This window comes from Oryctolagus cuniculus, chromosome 7 (assembly GCF_051225735.1).
Source record: "Oryctolagus cuniculus isolate XC-2025 breed Fujian yellow rabbit chromosome 7, ASM5122573v1, whole genome shotgun sequence".
Taxonomy (NCBI): Eukaryota; Metazoa; Chordata; class Mammalia; order Lagomorpha; family Leporidae; genus Oryctolagus; species Oryctolagus cuniculus.
In genome coordinates this window covers 89202036-89219710 of record NC_142873.1, presented here as the reverse complement: position 1 = coordinate 89219710, position 17675 = coordinate 89202036, and the positions used below count along the sequence as shown (strand labels likewise).

The window sequence follows — 17675 nt, the reverse complement described above, 5'->3', positions numbered from 1 at the left end:
CAAATCCTGCTAACATTTATTGTACACTATGTGACAGGCATTGTGCTAGGTGCATTGGGTTCGTTAAATCAATTAAGCTACATAACCACTTTATCCATAACTACAACTCTTATTCAAATTCCCAGGAAAGAACACTGAGGAACAGGAAAGTAATTTACCCTAATCATGGGTTAAGTGACAGACCGGGCGAGCTGTATTACATTGTGTGTCCTCTGACTTCAGAGTCTGTGGTCTTTAGTGCTGCTTAAGCAATAGTGCCTCTCTTTCTGTGTTCCTGCGTCACAGCAAAAAATATGCATACTACACATGAACAAAAGAAAATGTTTGCCTAAATTTGGGTCTGCACATCAAGCTGGCTAAAAATGCTTTTTATTTCCAAGAGTGAACACACTACAGTAAGAATTATATCATGACAATTTAAAAAAATCCAGAATTTCCAAAGAAAGAAGGGTTATAAAAAGTCTAGTCTGAATTTTAAATTAACCACAAGAAGGCTGTATTCTTTCTGCTTTCTGAGGGATGTTATAGGGGATATTTTGAAGGGGCTCTTTGACATAAAATATATTTTGACTAAAAAGTTGAATAAAAAGTTTATTTCATTATTTCCATTTCAAAGCAATTATATCAGATGTTTCCAAGTGTCAGATATGTGTGAGAGGGGTTTTCAAAATATAAATTTTGACTAGCATATTTATTCCCAGATCAATGAAAAAATAAAACTTAAAATAATGTATTATGTGATATGATGTAAAGCATAGTGACCTATGCCATCCAGACCTGGTTTCCAATTCTGTCCCAACCAGAGACAGGTGAATCTTTGGGTAAATTATTGAATTTTGCCAACCTGCAAAGTTCTCATTTCTAAGGGAGTGCGATTCCTCCTTTGCAGGGCTTGTGTGAGAAATAAATAGACTATCAACTCCAAGTGAAAGACCCTTATTATTTTGTTTACCATTTCCTAATGTCCAGCCTAGCAGACTCCTTGATTTATTATAGATACTGAATAAACATATACTGAATGTTCGTACTTAAGAATTTCTACATTTTATCTGGCATGTTAGTTGCTTAATAGAATTTACAATTTTTTATTTCATCATTAATGTTATTAGTGTTAATAATGTAAATGCATGCATTGGGAAAGGTCTAAGATTTATCCTACTTTGCAGCTGACAATGGTTTCCTGAGCTTGAGCAGAAAGGCATGAGGTACCTGGATTACTAAGTATACTTTATTACAGTCAGAAGACCACAAGTTTTGCACTGGTTTGTATACCCAATTCTATCAAGGTAATATGATAAAGGCCAAAAAATATCTGCACAGCCATCCAGTGACATGAAAATGGTCAATAATTATGGCTTGCCCTTTGATCCAGCAAAAGATATGGTTTATCTTCTATGACAGGAAGAAACCAGCTCTTTCCTTTGATGTGGAGACTCATGGAGTATTGTCACCCCCAAAATATAAAAGTAAAGACTACATTGAGGTTGGCGCCATGGCTCACTTGGCTAATCCTCTGCCTGAGGCGCCGGCATCCCATATGGGTGCCAGGTTCTAGTCCCGGCTGCTCCTCTTCTGGTCCAGCTCTCTGCTGTGTCCCAGGAGAGCGGTGGAGGATGGCCCAAGTGCTTGGGCCCCTGCAGGAGACCAGGAGGAGGCACCTGGCTTCGGATCGGCGTAGTTCCGGCCGTGGCAGTTGTTTGGGGGGTGAACCAACAGAAGGAAGACCTTTCTCTCTGTTTCTCTCTCTCACTGTCTGTAACTCTACCTCTCAAATAAATAAATAAAATCTTTAAAAAAAAAAAGACTATATTGAAAGGTGATCCAAATAACATTTTCAAATATAAAATGGGTTTAGAAAGTAATTTTATTTTTTCAGACTTTAATGATACATTTAATTCATTAGAATCTTGGTATAGAGGTTTATTTTATTGTTTTATCATTTTCTGAGAACATAAACATGGACTACAGAGTCACAACAGTGGTTTCTTTGAACACTACTGTACTCTGAACAAGGACACCAGAGAGTTTCTGAAAGAGCTTTTATCTATCGAAAGTAGAAATCATGAACTTGAGGTTATTATCCCAGGATTCTATGCAATCAGTCTGAGCAGCCGTATATTCCCATATTGGAAAAAGATATATAGTTGTAGAACATCTCTGGCAGCAACACTTAATTGTGATAAACAGCATATTCTGCCAACAGCTTTCTCAGGTTATTTCCTATTTTTCTGCACCTGTCACTGCTAACCGTTGAAAGGAGTGGTTTACAATGATTGTGTTCACTTTTTAAAGTTCTCATTCATTCACCCTTTAATCTCTTATTTTAGAGTTCAGTGCCAATGGATCAAATGAAACCCTTCCATATCAGCAGTGAACTTCAAATAATCAAATTCAATGACTTTTCCTAAGTCATCTTCTGCTTGTACTTTTGGTATCAACTTCTCCTTTTACCCCAATGTTTATTGCAGCTCAATTCATAATTGCTAAGATATGGAATCAACTCAGATGCCCATCAACTAATGGCTGGATAAAGTAATTGTGATATATATATATATATATATATATATATATATGGAATACTACTCAGCAGTAAAAAATAATGAAATCCTGTCTTATGCAGCAAAATGGATGCAACTGGAAAACATTATAATTAGTGAAATAAACCAGTCCCAAAAAAGACAAATACCATATGTATTCCCTGATCTATGGTAATTAATAGAGTAACAGAAATGTAATGGATAGGAGTGAAATTGGCATTTTTGAGTTTCAGCAATTGTTTACAACCCTTGTCTCTAATGTTGAGGAACAGTGGTTTTTTTCTTCATGCTATTTGTTGAAGTCTTAGTGTAGGTTTAGTTTTATTAATATAAAATAAAATGAAAGTAGAACACTGTAACAATTAAGAGACAGAATAAGAAAGAAAGGAGAAGGAAGGGTGGGAGAGTGGGTGGGAGGGACAGTAGGTTGGGAAGTATCACTAAGCTCCTAAATCTGTATAGATGAAACACATGAATTCTGTTCACCTTAAAAAAAAAGAAAAAGAAAAAAAAGCCTTTGAATTTGATGCCCAATTCTGTTGCATCATTAAAAAATAGCACTCCTGGCCGGTGCCGCAGTTCACTAGGCTAATCCTCCACCTGCGGCTCCTGTACTTCAGGTTCTAGTCACTGTTGGGGCGCCGGATTCTGTCCCTATTGCTCCTCTTCCAATCTAGCTCTCTGCTGTGGCCCGGGAGAGCAGTGGAGGATGGCCCAAGTGCTTGGGTCCTGCACCTGCATGGGAGACCAGGAGGAAGCACCTGGCTCCTGGCTTCGGAATGGCGCAGCACGAAGGCCGTGGCGGCCATTTGGGGAGTGAACCAACGGAAGGAAGACCTTTCTCTCTGTCTCTCTCGCTCATTGTCTAACTCTGCCTGTCAAAAAAAAAAAAAAAAAAAATAGTACTCCAAATTTCTCTTACCTCTTTTTTCCTCCCTTCTCCTAAATGTCAGATTCTTTTTGGACTTTTTTTTTATCATTTTCTTTTTTTGGACTTCTTCTCTTGATGACCCATTGGTTTTCAAGCCTCACTCTCTAGAGATGTCAAGTATATCTCCATTTCTGAACTTCGTGTTGACTTAATCTCCTATTTTCATACATCCAGCAGCCACTTCCATCTGAATGCATGAAGGATACCTCAGATTCAACCCATCACTTAACTTTTTCACACATCTCACTAAATGAGTTCTTGCTTATGACTGCCCAGTTTGTTCTAGGTGCACTATCATATGAAGCACAATGCCAAGGCATTCCCCAGGCCTCATTTCTAAATGACAAGACCGCTTGTCTATCATGTTACTTACACTCTCTAGTTAAGAGCAATGTAACCTATCCCTTGACAAATGTAAAAGCTTCCTGACCAATTTTCCTGCTTTCAGGCTACCCGTGTCCCTACATCTTGTTTCTATTCTTCATGTCTTGGAGGGGATGCTGTCAATGACTCTTGGTTGTCCACTGGGCAAATCCATTCCCCTTAGTTTGATGTCAAGTTCTTCACTACCTGGTTCTTGCTTGCTGCATTCAACAGATGCTTAATGAACTACGAACCATACAGAAAACAAAACCAGATATGGTGCCTATTTAGAGAGCATATTCAGGGAGGACAGATGAACTGACATCAACCACTTAACGTGTTTTTTTTTTAAAGATTTATTTATTTATTTTGAAAGAGTTATAGAGAGAAAGGGAGGGATAGAGAGAGATATATATCTCGCATCTGCTATTGCACTCTACCAATGACTGCAACAGCCAGTGCTGGGCCAGGCCTAAGCCAAAAGCCAGGAGTATCATCTGAGTCTCCCATATGGGTGCCATGTGGGCCCAAGTATTTGGGCATCTTCTGTTGCTTTCCCAGGCACATGAGCAGGGAGATGGATCAGAAGTGGAGCAGTCAAGACAGAAACCATCACCCATATAGGATGCCAGCATGGCAGGTGGTGGCTTTACCCACTATGCCATGTTGTCGGCCCCACTTAATGTATTGTTATGAACCATGAGAAGGGACACTGCAGAATATTTTTTGCATTTATCTTCTATTTGCCTTTACTATATAAAACTGATATTACGACCAAGTGAGATTGTTTGAGATCCACCAAATTTTTGTTCCCTTTTTCCTCCCAAAACCTAGTGGTGTGTTGTATTTTACAACCTTCCCTTGTCTTCCTTCTTCTCACTATCTTCAGAAGTTGTTTCTGAGCCATCAGGTCAGGCTGTAATGTCATTGCTCCCGGAATGCATGTTTGAACATCTCAGCCATGGTTAAACTGATTAGAGCTCTTTGTAGAATGATTACAAGGCTTGCACTTAGCACATTATTCTTTAGTGGGTTGTACTGGGAAACAGCTGATAGGAGGGTACCAAGTCTTCATGTTTCTTCGTAATCCAGGCTTGCCTAAAATATTAGCTAGCTCATTGTAGATCTTCAATAATTGCTCAGTAAGTGGTGGAATTAACAAAACACTTCTAATATCCAGGGTGTTTGCTTTGGCAAGCTGCTATTTCATAGGAAAAAAAAAAAAAAAAACAGTCCATGGCTGGTGTGACAAAAGACTGACCCTGTGCTGGCAAAGAATTTAACAAGGTATTATGGTAGGCAGCAGTTCCATCTGGAAAACCTCCATGCAGACCCCAAATCTCTCACAGAACAGCTAGGAAGGAGGTCAATGGCCCAATGAATTGGGAAGGGGCAGTGGGAAATGTAGGGGAAACTACAACATTCACTAGAGAAAAGGTGCACAGAGCATAACATTATCACCTCCTTGGGAACACAAGGATATCATCAGAAAATCAATAGCTCACCAGTTCTACCTGGCCATATCATTCGAGGAAGTGCTATTTGTAGAAACAGTATAATATACACAGTTCTAAGTCCTTAGACATTCCTCTCCTAAACCAGGGGCCTGCAATTTTCTAGCTCATTAAAACACTCTAATTTTATCCCTATAACACCCTGCTATCTGTGTGGTTCAAAACAAGCATAAGATTTAACATAATATATCTTTAAAGCTCTTTGTACACATCAAGTAATTGCCCACAAAACACCCCTGTGATGCAGATGTTATTATTCCCATTTTATAGATAAGGAAATTAAGACTCGAGAGAGTTAATAATTGCCTAAGGCAGTATAGTAGGCCAGCTGCAGAACCTAAATTAACACAAAATTTTCTGACTCTTTGTTCTGATTTCAGATTGCACAGTTATATGGCATACCAGGCTTCCTCTATATGCATACTTTATTATATCTACATGGGCATGTACTGAATTCTATTTGGAGCTTACAAAACAAACATCACTTATTTAATAGTGATACATACTTTCATATTATGCTGCTTTCTGCATGCGAGATAAGAAAAATAGACATCTTTGTATGCTTAGGAATTATATATCCACTATATAATTCTATTTAATAATCTATTCTTAAAGATATAACATTCCACACTGCTAGCAATTTTAGTATTCTACCAACGAAATGATTAGAAACAAAATGGCTGGTTTGAAAAAAAGAAAAACTTCCGACTATGTTCATTTTGTGCTGGAATACCTCACCAAAATGGGAGGACATGATAATCCTGTACCTCATGCAAAATCAATTACATTTCAGCTCAAGATTCTCAGTGGCTGAAACAGGATATTATTTTATGTCCTGAACAATATGTTGTTCCAGTTACTAAGGAAACCGGTAGCAAAATCTAAGTTTACCATGATGCAGTCTCAAGAAATTGACTACCATGTCAGTCTCTGGGGTATCATTACAAAGTGCTATTTGCATTTAAATTTCTTATAACCCTTAAGCAACTGATTTGTTTGTTTATAAGCATGAGTACGCATTTTTTCTAGCTTTGGAAAATTTCCCAAACATCCAAACAATACATCGATAGTTAACCATTTAGAGAGCTACCCATTAACCTGCCAGTGCTTCTTGCTCAATTATTATGTGTGACCTCTCCTCGCCTGGGTTTCCAGTGAGACCTCTGTTAAAGCCCCAGCTCATAATGTGCTCCTTGCTAATGAAAGCCGCACATTCTGCCTCACACATGGTAACAAATAGGCAAAGTCATGTTGACTTACACTGTTGCATGTCACAAATAACAAGACTCTACAAGAATCAATGCATCTATTTTGCACACAAGGATTCTGGAGTCCTTAGCTATTCAAGGCGGACTCCAAATTCCTCGGGAGCCGCCAGGAAAACCCCGATTTTTCTTGACAGACACTTGCCTCTTTTGTCAGAAAGAAACAACAAATATTCTGATGAGTTACTGATGCTTTTATAGTTGAAAAGTCTCCTGACAAACTACTCTCCTGACCAGAGATGACAAGGCCTTGACGTGCTGCTTGTCTTTCAGCACACAGAGAACTGTTGCAAAAGCTGATCGGCAGGAACACAGCCAGGGAGGAAAAGGACAGGGTTGGAGACAGAGCAGTGTCCAAGACACAGTTCTCCCTCAGCGAAACCAACATCCATTCATTCTCTGGGAATTCTTCTCCAGCAGCCTAGTTTTAAGGTTTTACACGTAGAATTCTGTGACTATTTTTGTACAAAAAGCAGTTTCAGTCCCTGGATTTATTCTATATTTTGTGACAGTAAGCCACACCAACATCAGGAAATGAGTCTTTGCTAAACACATCACTTTCATGATGGAGTAGTTGCATGTGCTCACCCCCAAACAATACAAAAGCTAAACAGAAGAAGCAAGATGTCTGTCCAAAACTGCGAACACAGCCCCCCACAGAAACACAAACGAAAGGAGCGTTCTCACTTTAGAAAGTATGGCCACTGAGTTAGATCATAGTCTTGGCGGGGGGGAGGGGCAGAAACCATTCTTGCAAAAGCAATTGTGAGCCAGTCCTTTGCATTACCCACTTATTCTCACTCTCCTACTCCACTCTGCCTCGGCATCCATGGCAAGTATGTTGCTCCTGAATAGAAAGAAATTATGAAAGGAAGGCACAGAGATCAAGCATCCCTGGGTGTCTGGGAAACCAGCACACTGGAGGCTCATTTTGTGTGAGGTTTCTTTTACTTCCCATCAATATGCCATAAACGCGGCCTGAAGGATCCCCTGCAATTGATGCAGGAAAGTAATTAAGTCTCCAGGCTCGTCCCAACCTGCGCAATCTCATGTGCAAAGACTGCGCTTTGAGTCAAACAGCTTTTAGTTTTACGACAAAAACTCTCATAATTTGGGGTTAACAGTTAAAGCCAGGCAGCATGTTTCTCTCGTGGGGCGCGACACTCTCAGGTGTTCCATCACCAGTCTCATTTGAAAGGAGCTGAGTTTAAATCCAGCTTTTCCTTTCTTTGGTTTTCTCTTACTTGCTTGTCTTTTCATTTGTTTCAGGTTGGCCTGTCTCCCCTTCACCTGTTCAGTCATCTAGCTTTCCAAGTGTCCCTTTCTTTCTTCTTATCTTGGTCTCCAAGTTTCCTCCCAGGCACAAGTCAAGTAATAATCAGATCCTCAGAACTGTAGGGGGTGCTTAGCGCTTTAACTGCAAAATCCTGAAAACAAAATGTATCATGAGCAGGTTAAAAGAGTTCTCCCTGCCTGTCTGTAGGGGACCAGGTGGGCTGAGCCCTAGCCCCAAAGGAAGAACCAATGCAGACTGCCTTGCCTACACCGTGGATCTCTTCGGTGTATACTCATGCTAGTGTGCCTCCTTGCTTAACCACGTGGAAGATGCATCCACCTTATTGAACACAGAACAGAAGGAAGGGAAGATTTTTGCTTCCTCCCTGCCCAACATGGGTTGATTTGTTTCTATCTCCAGGTTAGACAGCTGTTAGAACTGTTTTTAAACTTAGATTTTCAAGCATGTGTTATTAGTTTAGGTGTTAATAACAAGCGTTGTTTTGTCTGTTTGATGAGATTTGAATCTGAAAGAATTTGTAAATGTTCCCAAACGTTTGGAGCTTCCTTCTAGAAAGCATTTTTTTAAAAATTGCTATTGTTATATTTTTACTCTTTGAGAAGAACAGAACTAAAATCTGAAAATGGCAGAAAATGGTGACAAAGTTCAGGATGCAATTAAAAGCATGGTGTTCTTGGCTGGCATTTTATTGTTGAACACAGTATCCTCAATGGAGTGAAGTATACCCGTGCATGTGGAACACAGCACACAGAGCCTCCAGTGGAGAACATGACTGAATATTCCTCTGCCTCTCTTGGAATTGAGTAGCAGTAGTCTTTGTTCCCCACAGATCGCTGCTACTTTTCTTCCTCACACTTATTTGAGACAAGGAGAAGGGAACCGGCCACTTTGAAGTACACAGGGCTGTACGCTAAACACGTGCAGCTAGCTCCACGTGGCTCTCCCTTGAAGCTCCAGTGTTTTATACCTTGACTTTCTCACCCTCAGAATTCACTGATTTGGGTATGTGATTGCAAGTGCAATAATCACAACACCAAACAAGGTGCACATGGGAGGGCACAGGGATGTCAGCTCTTGGTTTCCTCTGAGTTCTCCCTTTGAGTCCGGAAGGGTCTCTGCTTCTCATCTGTTTTCATCAAATTCTTTCACCTTAACTCTGTTTCAAAGTCATAAAAAAATCTTCTATCTTAACCTTGGCATGAGGTCAGGAGAAAAGACTTTAGAGGGTGCATTTATAGGTTTTTATCCTGCAGTCTCAGGGGACTGTACATTCTCCAGCCAGCTGTACCTTTTGAAGTTTCACAGAGATTCTATACTCTTTCTAGTTACAATTTCCTTTTGTTATTTTTTTTTACTCCAAGTTGATTAGTTAGCAACTGTTTTCTTTTTTTTTTTTTAACTATTTCATCTGAAACAACTATTTATGCTATATGGTCTTTTAGCAGCACCTCCCTTCACAATTACAAGATTATCTTCCTTACAAATCCACCTCTGATCTCATCAGTGTTAAGTGTATTTTTATTTCTGATACTCTCAAATATAGTGATAGTGAAAAATAATCTGCATAGGTAATACATTTATTCTTATTTTAAATAAATGTGTCAGAGAGGAGACGGGTGTTTCTGGTTTTAGAAATAAAAGAGATATACACAGATAATTCTGTATTTGAAGCAAGAAATTATCTGAGAGAGACTTGGCCATGTTTCAAATGTCAGTATTTTGCATGAACTATAATATTTATAGCAAGTATTTATAATTTAACATTTTTTATTTCATTATTCTTGAAGTGTGAGAAAAAAGAAAGTAATACTGTCCCTCTCTCCAGGCCCAATAACTAATTTTGAGGACCCTAGGATTGTATTCCAAGGTGCAGAAATTCTTAGCTGCAGCACAGTGTTCAGTCTCAGGTGAAAGGATTAAAGTTAGGGTATTGTGAGTTTGCATGGTCTCAATCTCTATTGACAAACCCACCAAAGCCCATTCAGACACAACAGAAGATGAGAATCTGCTCTCTGCACTGATAAATTATGATGAGGGGCTAAGCCACATTTGACTTTAAAAAGTTACTAAACAGGAGAAAAAAACAGAAAACCAACTTTCATTGGATTAGAAAAGGAAACATTAACAGCCTAAAAATCCATTTGTCTATGGTACTGCATATAGGATATAACCAAATGAAAATGTGTGCAATTCAATATTTATTTGCCTTGCTTAATTTGATCATCATAAAGTAGCAAAACTGAAGGATCAAGAGTTCTCAAAATAACAGAAAAGAAAGTTCACAAATTATGGTTTCAAGTTTTATTTTGTATAATTGACCCAAAAAAACTAAGGAAGTTCTACAGGAGTTGTGCCAACTAGAAACATAAAAGAAAAACATGATATAAATGGATGCTTTGGTTTATGAAACAAAACCTGAAAATCTGTGAAAATGTAACTGAGTGAAAGAGGGAGAAGGGAGGAGGATTTTTGTTCTTCTCCATTTACCCACTGCAGGACAGCCTTAGATTATTTCTCAGGATTTCAGTTCTGGGTAAAACTTAACTTTGACCTCCTAACCAGGAACAAGTGAATGCTGCCAAGTAGTAAGAGAGAAACAGCTGCAAGTGCTGCTGCTGTCAGAACTGGGCAGCGGGCAAGGTCGGTAGAGTTCACTCTAGTCTTTGCTCTCCACATACCTAGTCCTGCTCACACACTTGAACTGGAGCAGGTTATCTGGTGGGGATATCTTTCAATGAACAACGGAATTTCTCAGGGAAGTGGATATTTATTTCGAGTTTTAAAACTGCCTCCCCTTCTTATTATGTACACACACAAATTCACACACACACACAAATGGGCTCTTCTAACTTCCTAAAATTTACCTAGGTCTCCATTAAAGAACGTTGGTTCGTTTTATTTTAGGTACTTGGAAATGTGTCTGTAGTTTTGTTAACATAGACAGTTTATGATTTGTATTAAAGCTGTGAGAGAAGCAAGCGATTTGAGGTACAAGCCAAAACCCCCAGCCACCCTGCTTACTAGTTGTGTGACCTTAGCCTTCCCAGTTTAGTGACTTAATCTTCATAATGGAATCTTAGTTGTTCTCATGGGTTTGCTTTGTGAATTAAATGCAGTAATGAGTGTGAAGGTCCTCTATACAATAGTAAAAAATATAAACTAATTTTACTAGTTTTTAGAAGGTTGCTTAATATTAATTTTTTTCATAATAAGTATTGTTCAATCAAGAACAAATGGTTTCTATGCTCTGATTTGTTTTGACTTATTTATTTCATTTATTTCTATGCTCTATCAGTTATTTATAAATAAAAATTAAGCTATATACTAAAACTCATAGCTGGATAATAAATAATATTTTAAATATGCAACAAAAAGTTTTGCTAGGAACAGTTATGAATTTTGAATGAGGATTTATCATAACTCTTAATTAGAATAATCAACTTAAATGTCACAAATTACTCTATTAATGATAATATATTGTGAGATGGATATCATAATATCATAAAATTATATCAACGGGAATCCTTAAAACATACACAAATGAGATAAATGTCTTTTTTTTCTGACTTTAAAGGTAATGGGTATAGAACTTTCTGCTTTAGACCAATATGAAATGAATTGGCAGCACAGTAATGTCATTTTATTAGGTGCATATATATTTTCTTTATAGAAAGCCTAAAGTCCTGCTAACACACTGCAGAATCCTGTACAGGAAGACAGGAAGTGACAGTACGCTTTCCAAAAGATCACCTGGCACTGAAAAAAGAGTGGATTCAAAACATGAGAATTGGAAAAGGACTTATAATTTCTAACTTTCTTTTTTTTTTTTTTAATGTGGAAGATGAGACCAGAGAGATTAAATGGTTTATTCTAGTATTCAGTAAATTAGTAACAAAGCCATGATTGGAAACCAAGATCTTAGATTCCAGAGTAACAGTTTCAGAAGAAGGGAAAACATATTTTTACATGTAATTTCTGGCACTTAAAAATTAACGAAGTTTGGATAAATTTAAGAGTAGACAGTTTACGGAAAATAAAATACTAGTTTTTCAGGAAATGTTATTTTAATAATGTGCTTTACACTGATCTTCATTCCAAGAGCTATTTTCATTTGCTTGTCTTATATTTATGCCAGACAGCTCTTGTATTTACTGAATTATATTAATATTTAGATATAATTTGATTATTTGCATTAATGAAAAAGAAACAGTTCTGGTGTGTTGTGTAACTTTATGATTTTTATTTAATTTTTCAGTTAAACATATCTAACCTGTTTCTCATTAAAATTTTTGATTTCAAACAAAATTCTGGATTTTCAGAATAGTAGTTATCATTAACCTAGCTATCAAAATCTTGCTACCATAAATGAAAGCAAATAAAAAAGTCGCATCCATCAAATTTACTAATATTGGCATTTAGAATTAGGAGTTTTGAAATCAGAATAAATAGGACTTAAATCATGTTTATGAAGGTGAAAAAAAAAGGAATTCACAAGTAGAGAAGGAATAATAAAGCCACAGTCTTCTGCAACACAACTAGAAAGTAAACTAGCAGGTACCACATATTTCTCTTTTCTAAGGTGCAGATGTTAAATGCATTTTTTACAGTTCTTTGTTGTTGCAGTTTTTTAGTATTTAAGACATTCTACACGGCAACTAAATTCATTTCATGTATCCTTCAGAAATCTTAAATCTGAGGCCTAAAGATGTAAAAATATTAGCTTGAATTAAATGAGACTATTTGTGCCAGAGACAAAAAAAGAGGTCAGATGTTCAATTAATAGTAAGACACAAATACATTCTCTGCTCTATACATAGAGATACAGATGTTACAGGTACTCTACTAATACAGATATGTGTTAATGATATAGAACAGAATCATAGTTATTTTAGCAATGGATAGTAAGAAACTTGGCCTTTATTTGGTTCCAATGCCTTATAAATTGGCATCAATTTTATTTCCCATTCACACCAAAACCAATACAGAAAACGGTAATTTACTGACATCAGGATAATGCCAGTTCTGCAAGAGTGCTAGAGTCTGGCAGATGCCGTGATACAGTCTCACAGTTCTTCACTCCGGGAACAGGGAATGTAGAGTCACTGAGGCACACAGCGACGGCACAGAGACTACCTCACTTCCTACGTCTGAACGTTTGACCGAATTTAAGAAACAACACCCCAGCAACCTTGTCATTTCAATTTTTCACACTTTTGTCTGCATGTGTTTTATGTCTCAACAAAGACTTATCTCCCCAGCCCACTGCCACAGGATAATTCTCTGTAACAAAGCTCAGTCTCAATCTCCAAGCAAATGGAAAAAGGGCAAATCCCCAAAGAGAAAAGTAGCGGTCACAGCCATTTCTACGCGTCCCAATCTCACAGACCAAGGAGGACCCGATGACAGTTCAGCGCTACCGTACACCGGCAGAATATGCCCAAAGGGATTGGAGGTTCTGTAAAGAGATTTTGTAGGAAGAATATCTTTCTGAGCCCTCCAACAGAGAGAAGCATTTTTTACAACTCAGGAAGCTGTGTTGGCACAACAGACAACATTTTCAAGCTGGGCAGAGATGCAAATAGCCACTAGAGAATGTTGGTGTCTGTCAGACACAAGACTTCCCACCCATTCTTCTTTTTCCCACTGTCTTTTGTATAATCACGGCTAGAGGGAGAAAGAACACAACTTGGGGGAACACTCCTGAGGTAACTCATCACATCGTCCAAAACGTCAACGGTCCTAGAAAGCTTTCAACCTGTTTTCCTATCTGGGTAAAGGTTCAAATGCAATTGAACAGCCAAGAGGGGAAAATAGAGCAGAAAACAAGTGGTGGCTGGCCAGAGTGTGGAGGCGTGCTGAACACTGCACCTGGAACCTCATTGCCCATTTCTCTCATCTGCATCTGTTAATAAAATTTTAGTGTATGTAGTGTCTTTATGCCAAAATGCATCCCTAAATACCTTACAGACTTAAATAATGCAATTAATACAACCGTTGTGTGATGATATGATGTCCCAGATCACTAGGAGTCTTGAATTAATGTCTCCCCAGAGGTAGCCGGAAGTGCCTTGTTGCCGGGCAGATTATGGCACGGGGGTTGGGGAGGCATGATTAAAGGAGGAGGTGTTTGGTTGCTGGCAGTCCTCAGTGATTCTACTTTTCTTTTTTCTATTTGAAAATCTGAAAGAAGCTATGGAAATTTTCTTTGAAGAAGTGGAGAGATATTGGATGACAATAATAGCAAAGATGATAATGTTGACTATAAATTAATCTCTTGAAACATCTTTCAATGACACAAAGGCTTAGCTCTTCTATACCTAAACATCTTCAACTAAATGAACCCAACTCTAGCCTCATGAGGAACTACTCAGGCAGTTTCTATTACACCTAGTCTCTTGTGTATGACATTTTGCAACCAACACAGGGGCTTTTGTCTCTTGCCCTACACTGTACTGTCTCTCCAACACAAAAGCCAACATTTGAAGTACAAAATAAATGTGTTAAAGAGCTTTTAAACTAAACTCACAATGATATAATCATTTAAAGGAGTTGATGTAATCGTTACAAGTAATTTGTCCTTGCCAAAGACTGAAAAATGAATCCTGAATAGGGAGAGCTGGTGCTGAAGCTTGCATCCTGCTTCTCATAACAGGACAGAAAATGCCTCTTTGATATTTTTGCATAAGTTGTTCCACTGCCTAATTGGGCACCAGAGCAGGACAGAATTTACGGCTCAGAGCTGTGCGCAGCCACAGGTGTAGAGAGAGATTGGGATTGCTAGCAAACAAATATTGGTCTGGAACCCGGCTTAAGCATCTCGTTTCTATTTGGGCAGATGTCACACATTCTCGGCGGTGGCATGTGCTCTTGCTCCTGCCACAGAGATTAGCCACAGCCTGTGATGCTGGTACTTTGCTGGAAGGAAGAAGACAGGAGCGCCACTGCTGTGTTATTATCTGGGATCTATTATGTTTTTACATTTTTCAAAAATCTTTAAGCTAGATCTTTGACATTCAACTGCCTATAAAGACATATGCCACCTGATGAGACGCTTTGATGTGCATTTTGAGGATTAAATAATCTAGATAGAAGGCAATGTGTTTCAGCCAAGAAGAAAACTATGGAGAAAATTTTGCCTCCTGCAGCTAAGCTCTGTTGGCAGTCAATACCTTTTAGCTTACCCTCTATATTTGATTTCATACATATTTACAGACTATTTTTCCTCTTAGTGCTAATTCTTTTGAGACCAAATTAAGAACAAAGATAGCAGGAACAGGCTTCATCAAATAAAAATGTAAATATGCTGCATCTAATTTGTGCTTGAAGAAACTTTATTTAAATATTTTTTGTGAAGTGGAATAGTCTGGCTACATCATTATTATCATGACGGGAAAAGTAGTATCCTAATGAGTCAGAGTAAGCCACAGTGGGGAAGGTAAACTCAGTGCATTCTGGTAAGGTGGCCTATTTTGGAATGAGATTTTTTTCTATCACTTCCAAAAAGAAAGTCATAGTAGTGATTTTGTTCACAGTAGACAATTGGCATGGCTGTCTTGATTTTACTCTACATCAAATAAAGAATTACTGACTTTGACCAATATTTTGCAAGGTTGTGATACTACATTTTAACTGAATGAAGTGGTGGCTACTTTCTGAAGTTTTACCTATGTTATTTAAATGGACCACTCTTGGGTTTTGGAGAACAGCAAGCATGAACTCCAGATAGTCATAAGGTAAATCACTCTGCTGCGTCTCATTTTGGTTGAAAGTATTTTACAGCTTCAGCAGCAGTAGCCAACAAGTAAAGCCAAGAGTCACGATAGCTACATAAAATGCACTATTAAATAATACTGTAAGGAACAAATATTTTCAAAAGTCTTTCAAAGAGAAGAATTCCAAACTTCAGTCAGAAATTAATTTATATTTCTTCAGGTGTCAAAAAAACATCACTTACCCTTCTCCAAATTGTTCTAATTTGTCTTTCTTTGAAAAGAAATATTTATTAAATACCAAGGTGGTGATCTTTTTCCTGGATTTGGGCTCAAATTCCATATTCAAACTAAATAATCTTTAGCAACTGCCAACTCCCTCATCTTTCTTAGAGAGGTCCCCCATCCTCCCCACCCACTGCACCTCTCCTCACACACAACTTGCTTATTCTTGATAAAGGTTATTCTTAATAAAGGGAGCGGGGGTAAAATCCCAAGCTCTCCATTGTCAGTGGTTTCTTCCCATTGTCTCTTTCGTTCATGTATTTGCCCCCAGTACTAATTGTCTAACAGGTTCAAATGTTTTCTCTGCACAGACTTTACATGAAGAGAATAGCTAGTTCACTTTTCAGAATGAAAAGGAAGCTGAAAACAGACAATTGACCACTAAATGCAGGCACTGAATGATTCCACAGTGTCCATGCCTATTGGAGGGCATGCAGTTCACACAATGAACTCCTGCAATAAAGCAAGGAAGAAAGACTATTCAATTGGCAAGAAAAGACAAAGGGGGTTAAGATTGACCTTAGAGAGAAAATGTTTCTTACTGAATACTTTTTGTGCATCTGTTTGAATGACTGCCTTCTATAGTTCTACAGATAAAATGTGCTCATGCTAATAAAAGGGAAAACTTTAAATATCTCAAGTATGAGAATAATGAATTGCATTTCTCATCTGCAACATTCTAATCAAAAGAATTTGAAAATACTTTCCAAAATAACTATGAAAGTGCTTTTTACAAATAAGTGTTTCAAAATCTCAAAGGTTCTACCGCAGTAATTAAAGGTGTAACTTTTGCATTTATTTTCCAATTCAGGTCTCTGGAGGCTAATTTAGGGTACTTTTTACACAACAATATTAATTTATTTCTTTGTGCTACATCTTACGTGATTTAAAGTTAACATCTATGATGTCCTTGCTTTCAAATGTAGATTTTGCCTTTCTAAATCTTGCTTGCTGGAAGAACTGTGTATGAAATACAGTCACAATCCCATATACACTAGTTTCATGCGTAACAATTGAGACCTGCACACTCACAACCGCACTGCACCCAGAAATACAGACACCCTTTCTTTTCCTGTGCAATATAGGGATCTAGGTTTTCAGCATGGCCAGGAAGATTCGAAAAGAATGTTCCACAGAAACCTTAAAATCTTGAGAGCTCTCCTCTGGAATTCAAGTAGATTCAATGTTATTTGCCATTTTGAAATCAGTAAGTCAGGTTTATTCACATATCTGGCTTTTAAAATTTCTAATTAAATCATACTACATCTATGTTAACTGGATACAAACTTAACATTAAGAGATTACAAAATGCAATTCATGGCCAAAATTAACATGAGAAGCTTCTGTGTGCCAGATAACTCACTTCAGCCAACAGGGTCTTGCCGATTGTCTCTTTCAGAGTTGCTGAAAACTGCCCCATTCTTCATGGACTTGTGTTGTCTTCTGGAGGCGTCCCTCTTGGCCCTCAGATTCTCAGTGACCTAGTTAGCATATCCCTTTGCATGTAAAAAGGAATGTATACTGTAACCTGAGGCCAGGCCCACCTTAATTAACATTTCAAATCAGAGACTCTACGCAGATATTTTACAGAGGTACAAAAAGGGAAAGAAACTGGCAGGGTGGGATAAAGCCAACCCTATAGAGGCCTAATTTACTGAGCATTATTAAACAAAGATTTCCAAAAGAGATAGCAAAGAGAGAAATGGATTTCTGCATATAGTAATGAGTATTAAGACACTAAGCTCATGTCTTAAAGCCAGAAAGCTGTGAATGA

General features: G+C 38.0%; 1 long non-coding RNA gene across 1 annotated transcript in view; it reads right to left on the bottom strand.

The window, feature by feature from the left end:
• Positions 1 to 17398, bottom strand: part of LOC149125647 (uncharacterized) — a 36780-nt gene extending 19382 nt beyond the window's left edge. The window contains exon 1 of the long non-coding RNA XR_016236734.1: positions 17265 to 17398. This is a non-coding gene — a long non-coding RNA (uncharacterized LOC149125647). The remainder of the gene's footprint in view (positions 1 to 17264) is intronic.
• Positions 17399 to 17675: the final 277 nt, after the last annotated feature.